This window comes from Odocoileus virginianus, chromosome 17 (assembly GCF_023699985.2).
Source record: "Odocoileus virginianus isolate 20LAN1187 ecotype Illinois chromosome 17, Ovbor_1.2, whole genome shotgun sequence".
Taxonomy (NCBI): domain Eukaryota; kingdom Metazoa; phylum Chordata; class Mammalia; order Artiodactyla; family Cervidae; genus Odocoileus; species Odocoileus virginianus.
Window position 1 is genome coordinate 21791957 of NC_069690.1, and position 15067 is coordinate 21807023.

The window sequence follows — 15067 nt, forward strand, 5'->3', positions numbered from 1 at the left end:
CTACTCAGAGACACTTGCAAGTGAGAACTATTTCATCATCTGCAACAGATCAACACTTATTTGAAAACAGTAGTCTAATAAGAATCTGCTGTATGGTGCAGGGACCTCTATTTAATGCTCTGTACTGACTTAGATGGGAAAGGGATCTAAAAAAGAATGTGTATATGTTTATGTGTCACTGATTCACTTTACTGTGCTGTAAAAGCTAACACAACATTGTGGACCAACTACACTCCAAGAAAAATTAATTGGGAAGGAAAACAGGTTAAGGAGTAACTAGAAAACAGCACTGGAACTCAGTGCAGGAAGGTCTGAAGACAAAGCCCAGACGCTTCAACCACTGCACCCTACAGTTTCGGGGTTTCTGGGATGCTCCGCAGTCCATCTGGGAACCCCAGGTTAAGAATCCCTCCACTACGGGCTCCCAAAGTCCTACTTCCTGATCTAAGTACCCTACCTGTCTTTAAGGCTCTGAATAAGCCAGACCCACTCCTTGCGTCCCCCTCCCTACCCCCAACACCTGGATTTCTGGCTACTCCCAGGCCACACTTAGCTGCCTCAGCCTGGCTACCCCAGACTCTGAGCTGGCCTCCGTTGAAATACCCTCTCCCCACTCTGTCCTCAACCAAAGGACAAGTCCCCTTCTCCCGAGAGCTTTCCTTGACAGCCTGCCCCGAACTAGTGCTGGCTTATCCCTCTCCCACTGGGGGCTCTCATCACTTCCTGAGTAACTGCTATTTTCCCAACTTAGCTCTGATCCTCTTGAGAGCAGAGACCCATCCTCCCTATCTTTCTCACCTTCCTAGACGACACTTTCATAAACAATAACGGTTCACAGACTCCTCCCCAGGCCCATTTCCTCTTCTCTCCTTTTGATTCCTGGACCTTCAACCCCAAAGGCTGAATGAGACTCCAGAGTGGACCAGGTCAGAGAGGCACTGCCTAGACCCATGCGTGTTTCCTTTCCGCAGAGAAGCAGCTGCTGAAATACAGTTTTAGAACCCAGTCCAGGGTCAACCCACACCTGGCTGCTCCAGCAGGAATATCTGGTATCATCTGTTTCTTTCTTTTGCATTCTCAGGGGACACCATGTTGCACAAAATCTGTGACTGTTTTGTTTCCTGATAACAATAAATAAAGACTGAAAAGAATGTGCATGTATCAGTCGGATGCACAGCTTCTATGGAGCAAACAGGACAAAAGAAACATCAGCTTCTTAGACTTCCCTGGTGGTCCAGCAGTTAAGAATCCACCTGCGAAAGCAGGAGACATGGGTTCAATCCCTAGTCAGGGAAGATTCCACATGCCTCGGCGCACCTAAGCCCGTGCACCATAACTACTGAAGCCCATGCATCCTTCAGGCCGTGCTCCGCAAGAGAAGCCACTGCAATGAGAAGCCTGGGCGCTGCAACTAGAGAATAGCACCCCCGCTCACCACAACTAGAGAAAAGTCCACACAGCAACAAGACCCAGCACAGCCGAAATTAGAAAAAAATGAATAAATAAAATCTAAAAAGAAAGAAATACCAGCTTCCCAAGTTCCATGAGTGGAGAAGGCAATGGCACCCCACTCCAGTACTCTTGCCTAGAAAATCCCATGGACAGAGGAGCCTGGTAGGCTGCGGTCCATGGGGTTGCTAAGAGTCGGACACGACTAAGCGACTTCACTTTCACTTTTCACTTTCATGCACTGGAGAAGGAAATGGCAACCCACTCCAGTGTTCTTGCCTGGAGAATCCTGGGGACGGGGAAACCTGGTGGGCTGCCATCTATGGGGTCGCATAGAGTCGGGCATGACTGAAGCGACTTAGCAGCAGCAAGTTCCATGAGAGTCTGCTCTCCTGGTGCCCCACTCCCAAACCAGGCAAACGGTCAACAGGCCCTGGCTTGTGGATGGAAAGCTGACAGCAGAATGTGAGACCGCCACAGGCAGAGGAAAGGACAGACAACTACCAAGGACAGAGATGATTGACCAGTCCCCCCCACACACATCATTTGTCCCCTAGGGCTAAAGTTACTGTCCTCCAAGTCTTGGGTCAAGCACTTTGCACTTGTTACAACCACATGAGCAAACTGTTGCATAATAAAATTCACTTTATAGGTGAGAGAACCAAAGCTCCAAGAGGTAAACGACGTGCCCAGGACCACTGAGTCCACTGGGTGCCATTAGGTATTTTGAGGACAGTCCAATAAAGGGACAATTGACCAAAGTGTGGTTAGGGCCAAGGCAATCCTCAGGGATGACAAATAGCAGGCAAGGAACCACCAGTGTCACCACCCCTAGGCCTGAAGAGGGGACAGAGGGGAGGGGATTGAAAGTCAACCCAGAACACAGAAGCTGTGTGAAGAGGGCAAGAGCGGAGACATTCGGTCAGGGATGGAGAATAAATACCCAGCAAGCACTTTCCTCCCAGCCACTAATAGCCTGCCCTCCCCCATGCCACCTGTCGGCTGGGCAGGAGGTCACAGCTGGGAACAAATAGGTCAGACTCCAGGGGTGGGGTCGGGGAAGGGCTAGCACCTTCACCCTCTGGAAAGTGGCACATTTCTATGGGGTGGAGGCCGAAGAGGCCCAGAGGGGCTTGTGCACAAGTCTGGGGCTCCCCACTGCTCTGGGTGTCGGCACTCCCGTCAACTCCAAGCATTGAGGTCTCACCCCTCATTTATTCCCTACATGGTCGAGAGCCCAAAATGAACCTTCTAGTTCTTTGAGAAAATACGGTGCGGGAGGTTTGAGAAGTCCTCAGCAGAGGGGAGCTGTGGTTTTACAATTAACCTAAAAGCCTCTTATTAGCATCTTGGCCTAAAAGTCTCCAAACACCCACACAGAAACGGGTCTTCCCCCACACCACCTGGCTTTCAGCTTTCTGGTAGAGAGAGGGTTTCAGCAGAGATGTGGGCTGAGGCTCTGCAGTTCAGCACAGCCCCTTTGGCGGGGTGGGACCAGGCTGCACCCCTGTGACAGGAGGCTCAGGGTGGGCTGACACCACATCAGCTCACCAAACCCTTCTTCATTTGCAGATTTATTAAATTGAGAGCCAATTCTGACACAAGTTTCTTTCAAGCCATTCTACCTTGCAGGTGTGCAAAATTTATCTGAGATAAAGAAAGCCATTACAGAGAGAGCACAATCTTCAAAGCCCACCTCTGAGACCAGGAGGAAATAAAAACAGTAGCCCATACAAATGTGCAATTAAGTTTGCAAATACTTGGGAGCCAGGAGAAACACCTTCCCTGTGGAGAGCAGGTCTTTAAGGCAATTTTCTTGAACTCTATTCAACACTTACTCAGAATGCCTTTTAAAAATAACATATGATTTTCTTCTCTCTCCAAAGCCTCCCTTATTCTTTCTCTTCCAGGTAAGAATGAGCCAGCTCTGGAGTGAGAAATGCAGTTGCTCATTTTGATAGGGGATGATGGACTATGTTTCAAGGGAGGTAGAGAAGAAATACGAACAAACATCCTTGGCCAGGGAGCAGGGTTTTGCTGAGGTGTAGGGAGGCCCAGAGCCTAGGGGCTGGCCCTGGGGGTCTTCACCCACCAATAGAAGGCCACGGTTCCAGAGATCAAGACTCAGCTTGGAGGCGGTGTCTATCCACAGCCTGGCCTGGGCTCCACAAATGCTCGGTTTCCCCAGGTGGGGATTTGATTCCCCGTGAGAGGCAGAAGGCTTATTTCTGCTATAGGGTTTACTAAGCATTAGATTCATTTTTCTACATGAATTTGTGTGTGTGTGTGCTCAGTTGTGACCAACTCTTTGCGACCCCCTGGACTGTAGCCCTCCAGGCTCCTCCGTCCATGGGATTCTCCAGGTAAGAATACTAGAGTGGGTTGCCATTTCCTTCTCCAGGGGATCTTTCCAACCCAGGGATAGAACTCACATCTCTTGCATTGCAGGTACATGAAGCGGAGCTACAAATAGGTTCAAGATGGCATCAGCATCATAGAGGGTGATAGGGCTCACATTTTGGCCCTGCCACTCAGCAACAGTGTGACTTGGGGCAAGTGGCTTGGCCTTCTGAGTCTCAGTTCCCTGAGCTGTAAAACAAGACACTGCATAGGGCTGTTGGCTGAATATGTGGTTTAACTCTAAGAGCACCTAGCAGGCTATATGTCCTGGACCCAGGAAAAAAAACACTGCAGCTGGGGTGCAAAGCATTGTCCTAATTCTGGAAAGGGCCACCACCCAGTTACCAGGGCAGAGAACCAGATGTATCACTCTGTAGAGACAGCACAGTTTTTGGATGGGACTCAGCTTTTCTTTTTTTTTTTTTCTTTTTTTGGGCTGTGCCTGGTCTTAGTTGCAGCACATGGGATCTTTGATTGTTGTTGCAGGGCTCTTTAATTTCAACATGCAAAGTCTTAGTTGCAGCCTGTTGGATCTAGTTCCCTGACCAGGGATTGAACCTGGGCCCCTGCCTTGGGAGCACAGAGTCCCAGCCACTGGACCACCAAGGACTCATCTTTGAACCTTAGTTCATAATTTAGTGTCTATATGTCCCTTGGCCAAAGCCCTTAGCTTCTCTGTACCTCAGTTTCACCGTCTGTGAAATGGGAACGTGAATAATATCTGATCAAAAGAGTTAATCCATGTAAAGTGTTTAGCTAGTGTCTGGCACAGAGTAAGCATTAATAAGCATTGTTTTGTTGTCATTATGGCTTTCCCAGATCAGACTCCATGTGCTAAAATTTAATAACATTTTGTTTTTTTGTATTTATTTCTGCAGTTACTTTCTATTTATGGCAAGTGGTACTGTCTCCATTTACAGAGGTGTTATCAAGTTTCCCTTTTAAATACATCTATTTAAGCTAAAGTGGGTCAATATACAGAAGAGAAAAGAAATGAAAAATTAGTGCAGGTGGCTCACAGATGGGTGAGACGCTGAGAAGGTGTGAAGCAAAAATTGAAATTTGGGAAACACCCAGATACTAAGCTGTGCGTAAAGCCAGAAGCAGACCCAAGCCATGCCCCACGCCCACCCCAAGGCCATCCCAAGGTCGTTCGGAGGCCAGCGACCTTGAAGCCTGCTCTTTCCTGCCTTCGGAGTCCTCCCTGGTTATGCCACCCTGCCTCAGGCAGAAGTCCCCAGCTCCCCTGAGGATGACTTTCCCAAAATGAGGGTGCTGTGAGGAGCTCCCGAGGCCCCTTGCCTGCTTACCTCCCTGGGATGCCTGGGCCCCAAGAGGGAACCATGGCGCCTGAATCTCGAGGCAAGGCTGGTGGAAGACCTCCAGGCTGGGGGCTGGGGGCTGGAAACTGGGAGGTTGGGGGGCGGGGGTGTGGTCCCTCTGAGGAGGTAAACCGAATGCCATTTTTCTACAACTTCTAAGGAGAGACTTGGAACAGCCTGGAAAATAAAAACAGAATCCTGGCTCTGGCCGCCGAAGTGTTACAACTCAGTCCCAGTTGCCTGGCAACTGTGCAGGTGTGTGATTGGGTGAGCGGCGCTCCCAAGGAGCCAACCAGCGTCCGCCGGGCCGGCCAAGGTGGGAGCCGGTCCGGGAGCAGGCCAGCGGCCGCATCCGCATCCCGCATCCGCTCGCGCCCGCCGCCACCCGCCTGCTGTCCTCCTGCTGCCCCCTCCGCGAGAGAGGAATCGCTATGGCCTCAGGGGGTCGCGGTTTGGGCGGCTGCCAGGTACAGGCACCCGTGCTGCGGCTTCCACTGCTGTCTCTAGCCCAGGTTGGGTCACCGACTTCAGAATCCGTGTCCGAGCGCCCTGACTCGTTACAGACTGGCCTCCCACCCCAGCCCAGCCCAAAGCCGGCATTTCAGAGAAACCCGAGAATGAGAACGGGTGGGACCTCCGTCTCCAGGATCTAGGCTCTCTTTTGGCACATAAATACACCTTCTTCTGTCCCCAGAGAAGGTGCTAAGGGAGCAGAAGCTTTCAGAGGAGGGTTTTGGTGGACTTCTTTTGGTCGACTCCACTCTCCAGATGGGTTCTGCAGCCGACCTTCCAGCACCAACAACCAGTAGGAATAGTGGCTAAGAGGGCTGTTTGAAAGCAGGCCTGTGTTTGAATTCCAGCCGGTGACCAACGGGGCTGTGTAGCCCTGAGCAAGTCACATCGCCTCTCAGTTTGCTGATCTGTAAAAGTTGGGGGGGGGGGGGGTGCGGGGAACACCTGCTTCCTAGGGCTGCTGTCATGGTTCAGTAATAAACATAGAACCTTTACCATGGTGCTTGGCAAATCCTCAGCCCTCGGTCCCAGAAAAATAGTTCCATTAGGGCCTAGAAGCTGGTGCCACCAGGCATAAGTCACTGATGCTGGGGTGCCTCCCACTCAGCACAGGGCATTCCAATCCCCACCCCTTTTTCAGTAACCTGTGCAGGTGGCCTCTCAGAGGTGGGTCCCTGTGATGAAAGGTGGGCTGGCTACCTCGCTCCTCATATGGTGGCCCCTCCCAGCGAGCATCCCTGCATTTGCCACCTCCTGGCACCATTTACAACCACCCTAAAGAAATGCGGAAGAACTTCTCTGGTAACCCAGTGGTTAAGAATCCACCTGCCAATGCAGGGGACACGGGTTCAATCCCTGGCCCAGGAACTAAGATTCCCACACGCCACACAAGGGGCAACTAAGCCTGTGTGCCACAATTACTGAGTCCACGCCTAGAGCCACCCCAATGAGCAGCCCATGCACGGCAGCTAGAGAGTAGCCCCCACTCGCCACAACCAGAGAAAGCCCACACACAGCCAAGAAGACCCACCGCAGCCTAAATAAATAAATAAAAAGGAGTGCTGAGTCAAGGGGCAGGGAGTGGGGGCAATCAAGGTTTTCTGCCTGGCTCCACCCGCTGTTGGCTCCGCCCGCTCCTGGCTCTGCCTTTTCACTCTCCCTCTTAGGCAGCACTCTCTATGGGGTCCTCTGCGGCCTGCACTAAGGACTCAGGGCAGGTGTTGCTCACTTGCAGTTCGGCAGGACTGGGCGCTCCCCCCACCACCACCACCAGGAAAGAAAAGGGGGAAGCAGGCCAGCTGACCCCACCCCTTGGCCAGTGGATAGCTCTTTTTTACGGAGAGTATCACCCCCCACCAATCCCTCTCTTCCATCCTCTACCCTTCACTGCCTTCCACAGACCCCAGGTGGCAGGCGGAGAGGCCAAGTGTGAAAGCGCTCCTGCCGGGCAAGAATGTAGAGAAGGAAATCTCTGAGATTGAGGCAAACCCCACCCCGCCTTGTGGGAGGCTCCTGGAAAGACTTGCTGAACCCCAGGGGCTGAAGACCCAGACTTTGTTCACACTCCCCAGCCTGGAGGGGGGTGCCTGCAAATCCCCTACACTCCAAATGCACTTGGTTCAGATGTGTTTTCTTAAAAAGATTAATTCCATGCAGTCCCAGGCAGCCTTTGACACTGATGTTTACATGGGGTTTTTAAAAGCTTCTGCTTTTCAGCCAACATATTAACATGTTAACAGTTGTGCTTGACTCTGCTTTGGTGTCTGGGCTTTTTTTCCTGCTTCTTTAGAGTTTTTGTACTTTTTTTTTTCAAATTTTCCACAGATGGCGTGTATTACTTTCATAGCAAAAAATTAAAATAAACAAAAACAAAAGATTAATTAGTGGGCCCGCTCAACAACCTGTTTAAATCCTTATCGGAAGGGTAGCAGAGTTTCCCAGAGGGCCAGAAATGGCCCCTGTCTCTGGATCCATGCTGCTTTCTGAAGCCACTCTGGGCAAGAAGGGCAGGGAGGCACGGATGGGACAAAGTGATCCCAATGATTCTCCTGGGACCCCTCTAGGGAATGGCTGTGGTCCTACCAGGGAGCAAGTGGCCAGCAGGTTCCTGGAAGTCACCTACCCGTGGTACCAGGCAGAAACTACCCTCTTAGGAAACCGGCAAATGAAAATTCTGGTTTTCCCTTTGTTCAGCTCTGCGCGTCCAGGAGGGCTTCCCAGGTGGTTCAGTGATCAAGAACCTGCCTGCCAATGCAGGAGACACAGTTTTGATTCCTGGGTCTAAAAAATCCCCTGGAGGAGGAAATGGCAACCCATTCCAGTATTCTTGCCTGGAAAATTCCCTGGACAGAAGAGCAGGGTGGGCTAAACAATCCATGGGGTCGCAAAGAGTTGGACTTGACTGAGTGACTGAGCACATTAGGAACATAGGCTGGAAGGGCAGGGTAGGGAGATGGGTTGTCCGTCCCTCATTCCTGCAGCTTCCTCTTCTGCCCATCGTGACCCAGCCCCGCCCGAGTTACCGACTCCTTCCAGCTTGGCCTGCTCCAGTGTGTTGCAACCAATACTGCCCAAGGCACTGCCCTGGGAGATCCATCCATGCCTTGGCCTTGAACAGTCTTCTCCCAGGAAGCTCTAGGACCCAGCAGAAAAGGAGACTTGCCAAGATGCTAGAGAGAAAAGGGTGGAAACTCCAAGGGGGCAGGGATGGCTCTTCCAAAACAATAACAGTAAGTGAAAATTTAGAGCTACTGACCTGAGAGTGGGCACTGTGCTCAGCCCTACACGTGTGAAATCCCTAACCTTCTCAACACTCCAGCAAGGCAGGTGTTATTATCCACCTTCTAGATGACAAACTGGAAGCGCCAAGAGGTTCAGAGGCCTCCACAAAGCCCACAAGTACAAACTGGCAAAGCAAGAGCCAGATCCGGGTCCTCTGGGGCCAGCCTCTTGCCCCCAACAGTATCTTTCCTGCCATCATATCTTCAGTGTTGTGCAAATACAGGTGAATAGATAAGGCAAGGATGGAGGGAAGGGACTTCCCTGGTGGTCCAGTGGCTAAGATTCAGCACTCCCAAGGCAGGGTGCCCAGCTTTGAACCCTGGTCAAGGAACTAGATCTCACATGCCGCAACGAAGCGTTCATAGGCTGCAAAAACTTAAGATCCCTCATGCTGCACCTAAGACCCAGCACAGCCAAATAAATAAATATTAAAAAAAAAAAAAAAGATGGAGGGGACTTTCCTGGTAGCCTACTGGTTAAAAATTCATCTGCCAGTGCAGGGGACACAGGTTCTATCCCTGGACCAGGAAGAGTCCACATGTTTCCACAACTACTGAGCCTGTGCTCTACAATAAGAGAAGCTGCTGCCAGGAGAAAGCTGTGCAGTGCAAGGAAGTCTAGCCCCTGCTTGCAGTAACTAGTGAAAGCCCTTGCAAAGCAATGAAGACCCAGCACAGTCAAATAAATTAAATTTACTTAATAAATTTATTTTTTAAAAAAGGATGAAGGTAGCTTCTATGTCCCCTTAACCCTCCATCGTCCAATGGGCCTGCCCCAAACCTGGGCCTGAACAAAGCATCATACTCAGCTCATCTCAACAGAAACTACGGGAAGAGGCCATGCCACAGACACTGGGACCCCCTCCTTGGAGGTCCTGCCGACAGCTCTCTCCTCTTCCTGTTCAGAAGCAGACAGCCAAGACCCTTTCAGGGATAACCCTGAAAGTGAAGCCGGGGAGGCCCCACCACTTGCTGCACTGGGGAAAGGCAGCAAGGCAAAAGCAGGGAGCTGCAGTGGCCAACGGGTCATTATTTACCCGTAAACTGGGTCTTCTGTTCCTGGGAGCTCATTGAGGGCAGGCTGGTCCTTTCACACATCCATCTCAAGCACCCAGTGGAGCAGCATCCAGAAAACTGGGTCAGCGCCCATGGGAGGCCACAGGCCTTTGGTGGGTGAGCTATGTTGAGACCCCATATTCTCTTGAGGACACTTATCCAGTAACAACACCAGGAGAGGCAGATTTATGGGATCCTAACAAAGCATACAAAGCCCTCCCAAGGCCCTGCACCTAGTTCTGTATTCATGACTTACTTTTTTTAATATTTACTTATTCATTTATTTGGACTTCCCTGGTGGCTCAGTGGTAAAGAGTCCGCCTGCTGATGCAGGAGATGCATTTCGATCTGTCAGGAAGATCTCCTAGAGAAGAAAATGGCAACCCCCTCCAGTATTCTTACCTGGGACACCCCATGGACAGAGAAGCCTGCTGGGCTATAGTCCATGGGGTTCACAGAAGAGTTGGACACAACTTAGAGATTAACCACAATGATTTATTTGTTTGTCTGCCTCAGGTCTTAGCTGCAACACATGGGATCTTCATTGCACCATGTGGGATCTTCCCTTGAGGCATGAGGGCTCTAGCTGTGGGTCCCGGAGTACACAGGTTCAATGGCTGTGGCGCGTGGACCTAGTTGCTCCTTGGCATGTGGGATCTTAGTTCCCCCACCAGGGATCGAACCTGCATCCTATCCTCTGCCTTGCAAAGCGGCCTCCTAACCACAGGACCACCAGGGAAGTTTCTCATGACTTGTTATACTTTTTCATAAAAAGGGGAGTCTAATTTGTGTAAACTCCACAAAATCTGGAACCAGCCCAGAATGTCAAAACCTGGAACCCACCCCCTGACATACACACAGCCTGCTCCTAACTGGCACATGTAAGCTGGTTTTCCAGGGAAAAAACAGTAAGAACCAGAGTAGAATGAGAAGGGATGGTGGGGCCCTGAGGCCAAGGAAACCCCCAGATCACAGTCAGATTTTGATCATGATCAAAGCTGTGTAGAACATCAAATGCAGGTGGGAGGGTTGGGCAATAACCCCACCTCCACCCCCAAATAGTGTCAATATCAGAGTTCAAAAAAGCCCTCAATCTTTTTGAATGGGGAAAACTTTTTAATATTACATGACTCTTTCTTTTTTTAAGAAAAATTTTATTCATTTATTTTTGACTGCCCTGGGTCTCTGTTACTTTGTGCAGGCTTTCTCTAGTTGTGGCGAGCAGGGGCTACTCTTCATTGTGGTGCGTGGGCTTCTCATTGTGGTGGCTTCTCTTGTTGCAGAGCACAGGCTCAGTAGTTGTGGCACATGGGCTTGGTTGCTCGGCAGCTTGTGGGATCTTCCCGGACCAGGCATTGAACCCATGTACCCTGCATGGGTTCAATCTGCAGGCAGATTCTTATCCGCTGTGCTACCAGGGAAATCCTTGAGTGGGGGCACCTTTTGGGAATCTGATGAAAACTCTGGAGACATTAAAATGCACTCACACACAGAATAGTGCATATCCTTGCAGGGGGTTATGGCCCCTGAGGCCCACTGGTTGGCCCTGCAGGAGGCGGAGAGGCCCAGGTTGAAGCCCCTACAATGGAGGCAGTGTGATGTGGTGATGTACCATGGTGACTGTCAGGAAACTGGGTTCCATCCAGCTTTTAAGTCTCTTCAATTCCCCAAACCTCTACTAAACTTTGCACGAGGTGTTCTCTAAATTCCTTCTAATTCCTTCTAGAATTCTGATTATTTCTGTGACTTTCATCTTCTGCCGGCCTGAGCACTGCCCCAGGCCTTTGGGAAAAAAAAAAAAAGAACCAAACCACTCATTCCATGCAGTAAGAACTTTTCATGCGTTGCTTGTTTAATTCTCTCAGTTACTCTATGGAGCAAATATTCTTTGCTCCATTTTACAGACTAGAAACCCCTCTGTTGGCATGAGGGGTAAAGGAACTCCCCCAAAGTGATGGTAGATAGTGAGGTTCAGATTTGAACCTGGATCTGCTGGGACCACACGAGCCTGTGCCTTTGCCATGGGCACACCGATGCCCTAAGTCCCCCCTCCTTCTCACACCCACTGTCCACTAAGCCTTGAAATATTGGTCTTTCCCCCTACCTTTTGGCCTCAAGCCACCTGCTTCCCACTCTCTGTCCCTAGGGGTCTGCTTGCCACCCAACAGATGGGGAATGAAGACCCCAATCCCATCCAGCTGGATCAGATCCTATTGAACCTGATTCCTCCTGGGGCCACTGCTTTGTCGGGGGACGATTAATGGCCATGGTTGATTGTTGGACACTTAGACATGGAGCAGCATCACCCAGGTTTGCCTTCCCAGCCTAGAAGCCCAGATTAATCGCCCTGGGCTGGTTCTGTCACACACGGGGATATATTTTCCTCTTGGAATTTACAAGTAGTTCCATCTGAGAAATAAACAACCGGAGATAAAAATTACATTGTCACAGTGCAGGTGTGATAGATGTAAGAAGCAAACCATCGTCGTGATTGCCGTGGAGGTGCTCTGCGGACAGAATCCACCAGATGAGACCTAGAGGAGCCCCAGGGAAGGGGAATGAGATGCTGATGGGACCTCAGCCGAATGGGAAGCGTGGACTCTGCAATTTACATTCCATCACTCTAAATCATATGGTTCCAGGCCGGCCTCCTGGAGCCAGGGTGAGAGTTTGATTGACAGGAGACCTACTCAAGCCACTCCGCCTCTCAGCTGCAGGCCTCAGGAAGGGGGAGCCTGGACAACAGAACAGGCCCCAACTGAAGAGCCAGCAGGGGACACTTGGCTTAAACTTGGCCAAAGTGTCTCCATCAAGACACCAACTAGGGACTTCCCTGATGGACCAGTGGTTAAGAATCTGCCTTCCAAGGCAGGGGACGTGGGTTCGATCCCTGGTCAGGGAACTAAGATCCCACTTGCCACTAAGGATACAGATCACAACTAGAGAGAAGCCTGCTTACCGCAAAGGAAAGCCTAGATGCTGCAACCTAAGACCTGACACAGCCAAATCCATAAATACTAAAAAGAAAAAAAGACACCAACTACTTGACTTGTCTCTACTGCTACTAGCTGAGGGAACCCAGGCCGACCTAAGTCTACCTGTAAAGAAAGCCACTTCAGAGACACCCACGAGAACACCAGACTGGACCTGGGTTCAGAATAACTAATGTTTACTGAGTACTATGTGCTCAGTCCTCTGTGAAGGACCCAGCAAAGATTATCTCATATTAATCCTCAAGGCAACGCTATGAAGTGGTATTATTCCCATTTTGCAGATGACAGACTGAGGTTCGGAGAGGTTAAGTGACTTGTCCAAGGTCCCTGGAATGGATTCAATCTTGTTGTTTAGTGGCTAAGTCGTGTCCAACTCTCTGCAATCCCATGGACTACAGCACGCCAGGCTTCCTTGTCCTTCACCATCTTCTGGAGTTTGCTTCACAGACTCATGGTCATTGAGTCAGTGATGCCATTCAACCATCTCATCATCTGTCACCCCTTCTCCTCCTGCCCTCAATCTCTCCCAGCATTAGGGTCTTTTCCAATGAGTCCTGTCTTCGTATCAGGTGGCCAAAGTATTGGAGGTTCAGCTTCAGCAGTAGTCCTTCTGATGACTATTCAGGGTTGATTTCCTTCAGGATTGACTGGTTTGATCTCTTTGCTTTCCAACGGACTTTCAAGAGTCATCTCCAGCATCACAGTTTGAAAGCATCCACTCAGCGCTCAACCTTCTTTATGGTCCAACTCTCACATCCGTACATGACTACCGGAAAAACCATTCAATGAATGGCCCCCAAAATGTATGTCCACATCCAAATCCTTGGAACTTGGAAATGTGACTTTATTTGGAAAGAGTCTTTGCAGAGGTAATTAAGGATCTTGAAATGAGATCATGCTGGATTACCCAGATGGGCCCTAAATTTAACGGCAAACATCCTTCTAAGAGACAGGAGAGGAAAAGACAGAGAAGAGAGAAGCCTGGTGAAGACAGAGGCGGAGACTGGAGTAGCCACGAGGCCTACTAACCACCACCGGAAGCTGCCCCCCAGAGCCTTTGGAAGGAGCACAGTCTTGCCCACACCTTAAGTTCAGATTTTTTTTACCTCCAGAACCGTGAGAATACATTTCTGCTGTTTAAGTCACTCAATTTAGGATTCTTTGTTGATTGTTTCTTTGTGAGTGCGTGTGTGTGTGTGTGTGTGTGTGTGTGTGTGTGTGTGTTTTTGGTCATGTCACACAGCTTAAGGGATCTTAGTTCCCCAACTGGAGACTGAACCTGGGCCCGCGTATAAGGAAAGCAAGGAGTCCTAACCGGTAGACTGCCAGGGAATTCCCTAGCCACTCTATTTGTAGCAATTTGTCATGACAGCCCTAGGAAAAGAATACAGGGCCACAGCTAACAAATGGCAGAGCCAGGATTCAAATCTGGCAGGCTGGCCCCAGACTCAGGGTCTGCCCACCAGATGATGCCTGGATGCCAATCCTGGCTCCACCGCAGTCACAGTGTGTGACCTTGAGAAAGTTACTAAGCCTCAGCCTGCTCACCTGCAAAATGAGGAGGTCAAACAAGACAAGTGGGGTGACTCCGGGGCTGCCATGGTGACAAGAAGAACAAATGGGGTTCTGAGTACATCATCAAGTGCGAAAAAGAAAAAGGCCTTTCTTAGCAAATCACTTGCAGACTGCAACTTCCGTGGGGTTTTGGCCACCCATGACACAGTCCCCACCTTCTAGTTACAGTCCCCCATCAGCACACTCTCCCAGGCCTCAGTGACTGGTTCAGGGCCAAACCAGGGTTGTGACGTCAGATCCAGAAAGATAAGCTTTCTCTTTCTGGGGGGGATGGGCGGGGGGGCGTGAACTTGGAGTTGCTGGGCCTTTTGAGCACATGCCGACGCAAGAGAAGTCATGCTAAGATGCTAAGAAGCAGAAACCAAGTCCTGGTGATCAAGTCACACCTGAAGATGAATCTTGCAGTCTTATGAGCCTGGAAGATTTCTTTTTTTGTTTCAATAGTTTGAGTTTCTGGCCTTTCTAAACTGAGTGTTCCAACTCTCAAGGAAAGAGTGGGATGAATTGACAGAATAGCATGGAAACATATACATTATCATATGTAAAATAGATAGCCAGTGGGAATTTGCTCTGTGACACAGGGAGCTCAACCCAGTACTCTGTGACAACCTAAGAATCCGCCTGCAATGCAGGAGACCCCGGGTTGATTCCTGGGTTGGGAAGATCCCCTGGAGAAGGGATAGGCTACCCACTCCAGTATTCTTGGGCTTCCTTTGTTGTGGCTCAGCTGGAAAAGAATCTGCCTGCAATGCAAGAGACCTAGGTTCAATCCCTGGGTTGGGAAGATCCCCTGGAGAAGGGAAAGGCTACCCACTCCAGTATTCTGGCCTGGAGAATTCCATGGACTGTATAGTCTATGGGGTCTCACAAAGAGTTGGACATGACTGAGCAACTTTCACTCACTCACTCAGGATGTACAGGTACATGGAAGGGAGGTTCATGAGCGAGGGGACAGCTGTATACCTGTGGCTGATTCATG

The 15067-nt window shown here is 50.2% G+C and overlaps 1 protein-coding gene across 1 annotated transcript in view; it reads right to left on the reverse strand.

The window, feature by feature from the left end:
• The window catches only part of RTN4RL1 (reticulon 4 receptor like 1), a 72747-nt gene that overhangs the window by 27118 nt on the left and 30562 nt on the right, over nt 1–15067 (reverse strand). The gene's annotated exons all lie outside the window — the stretch shown is intronic.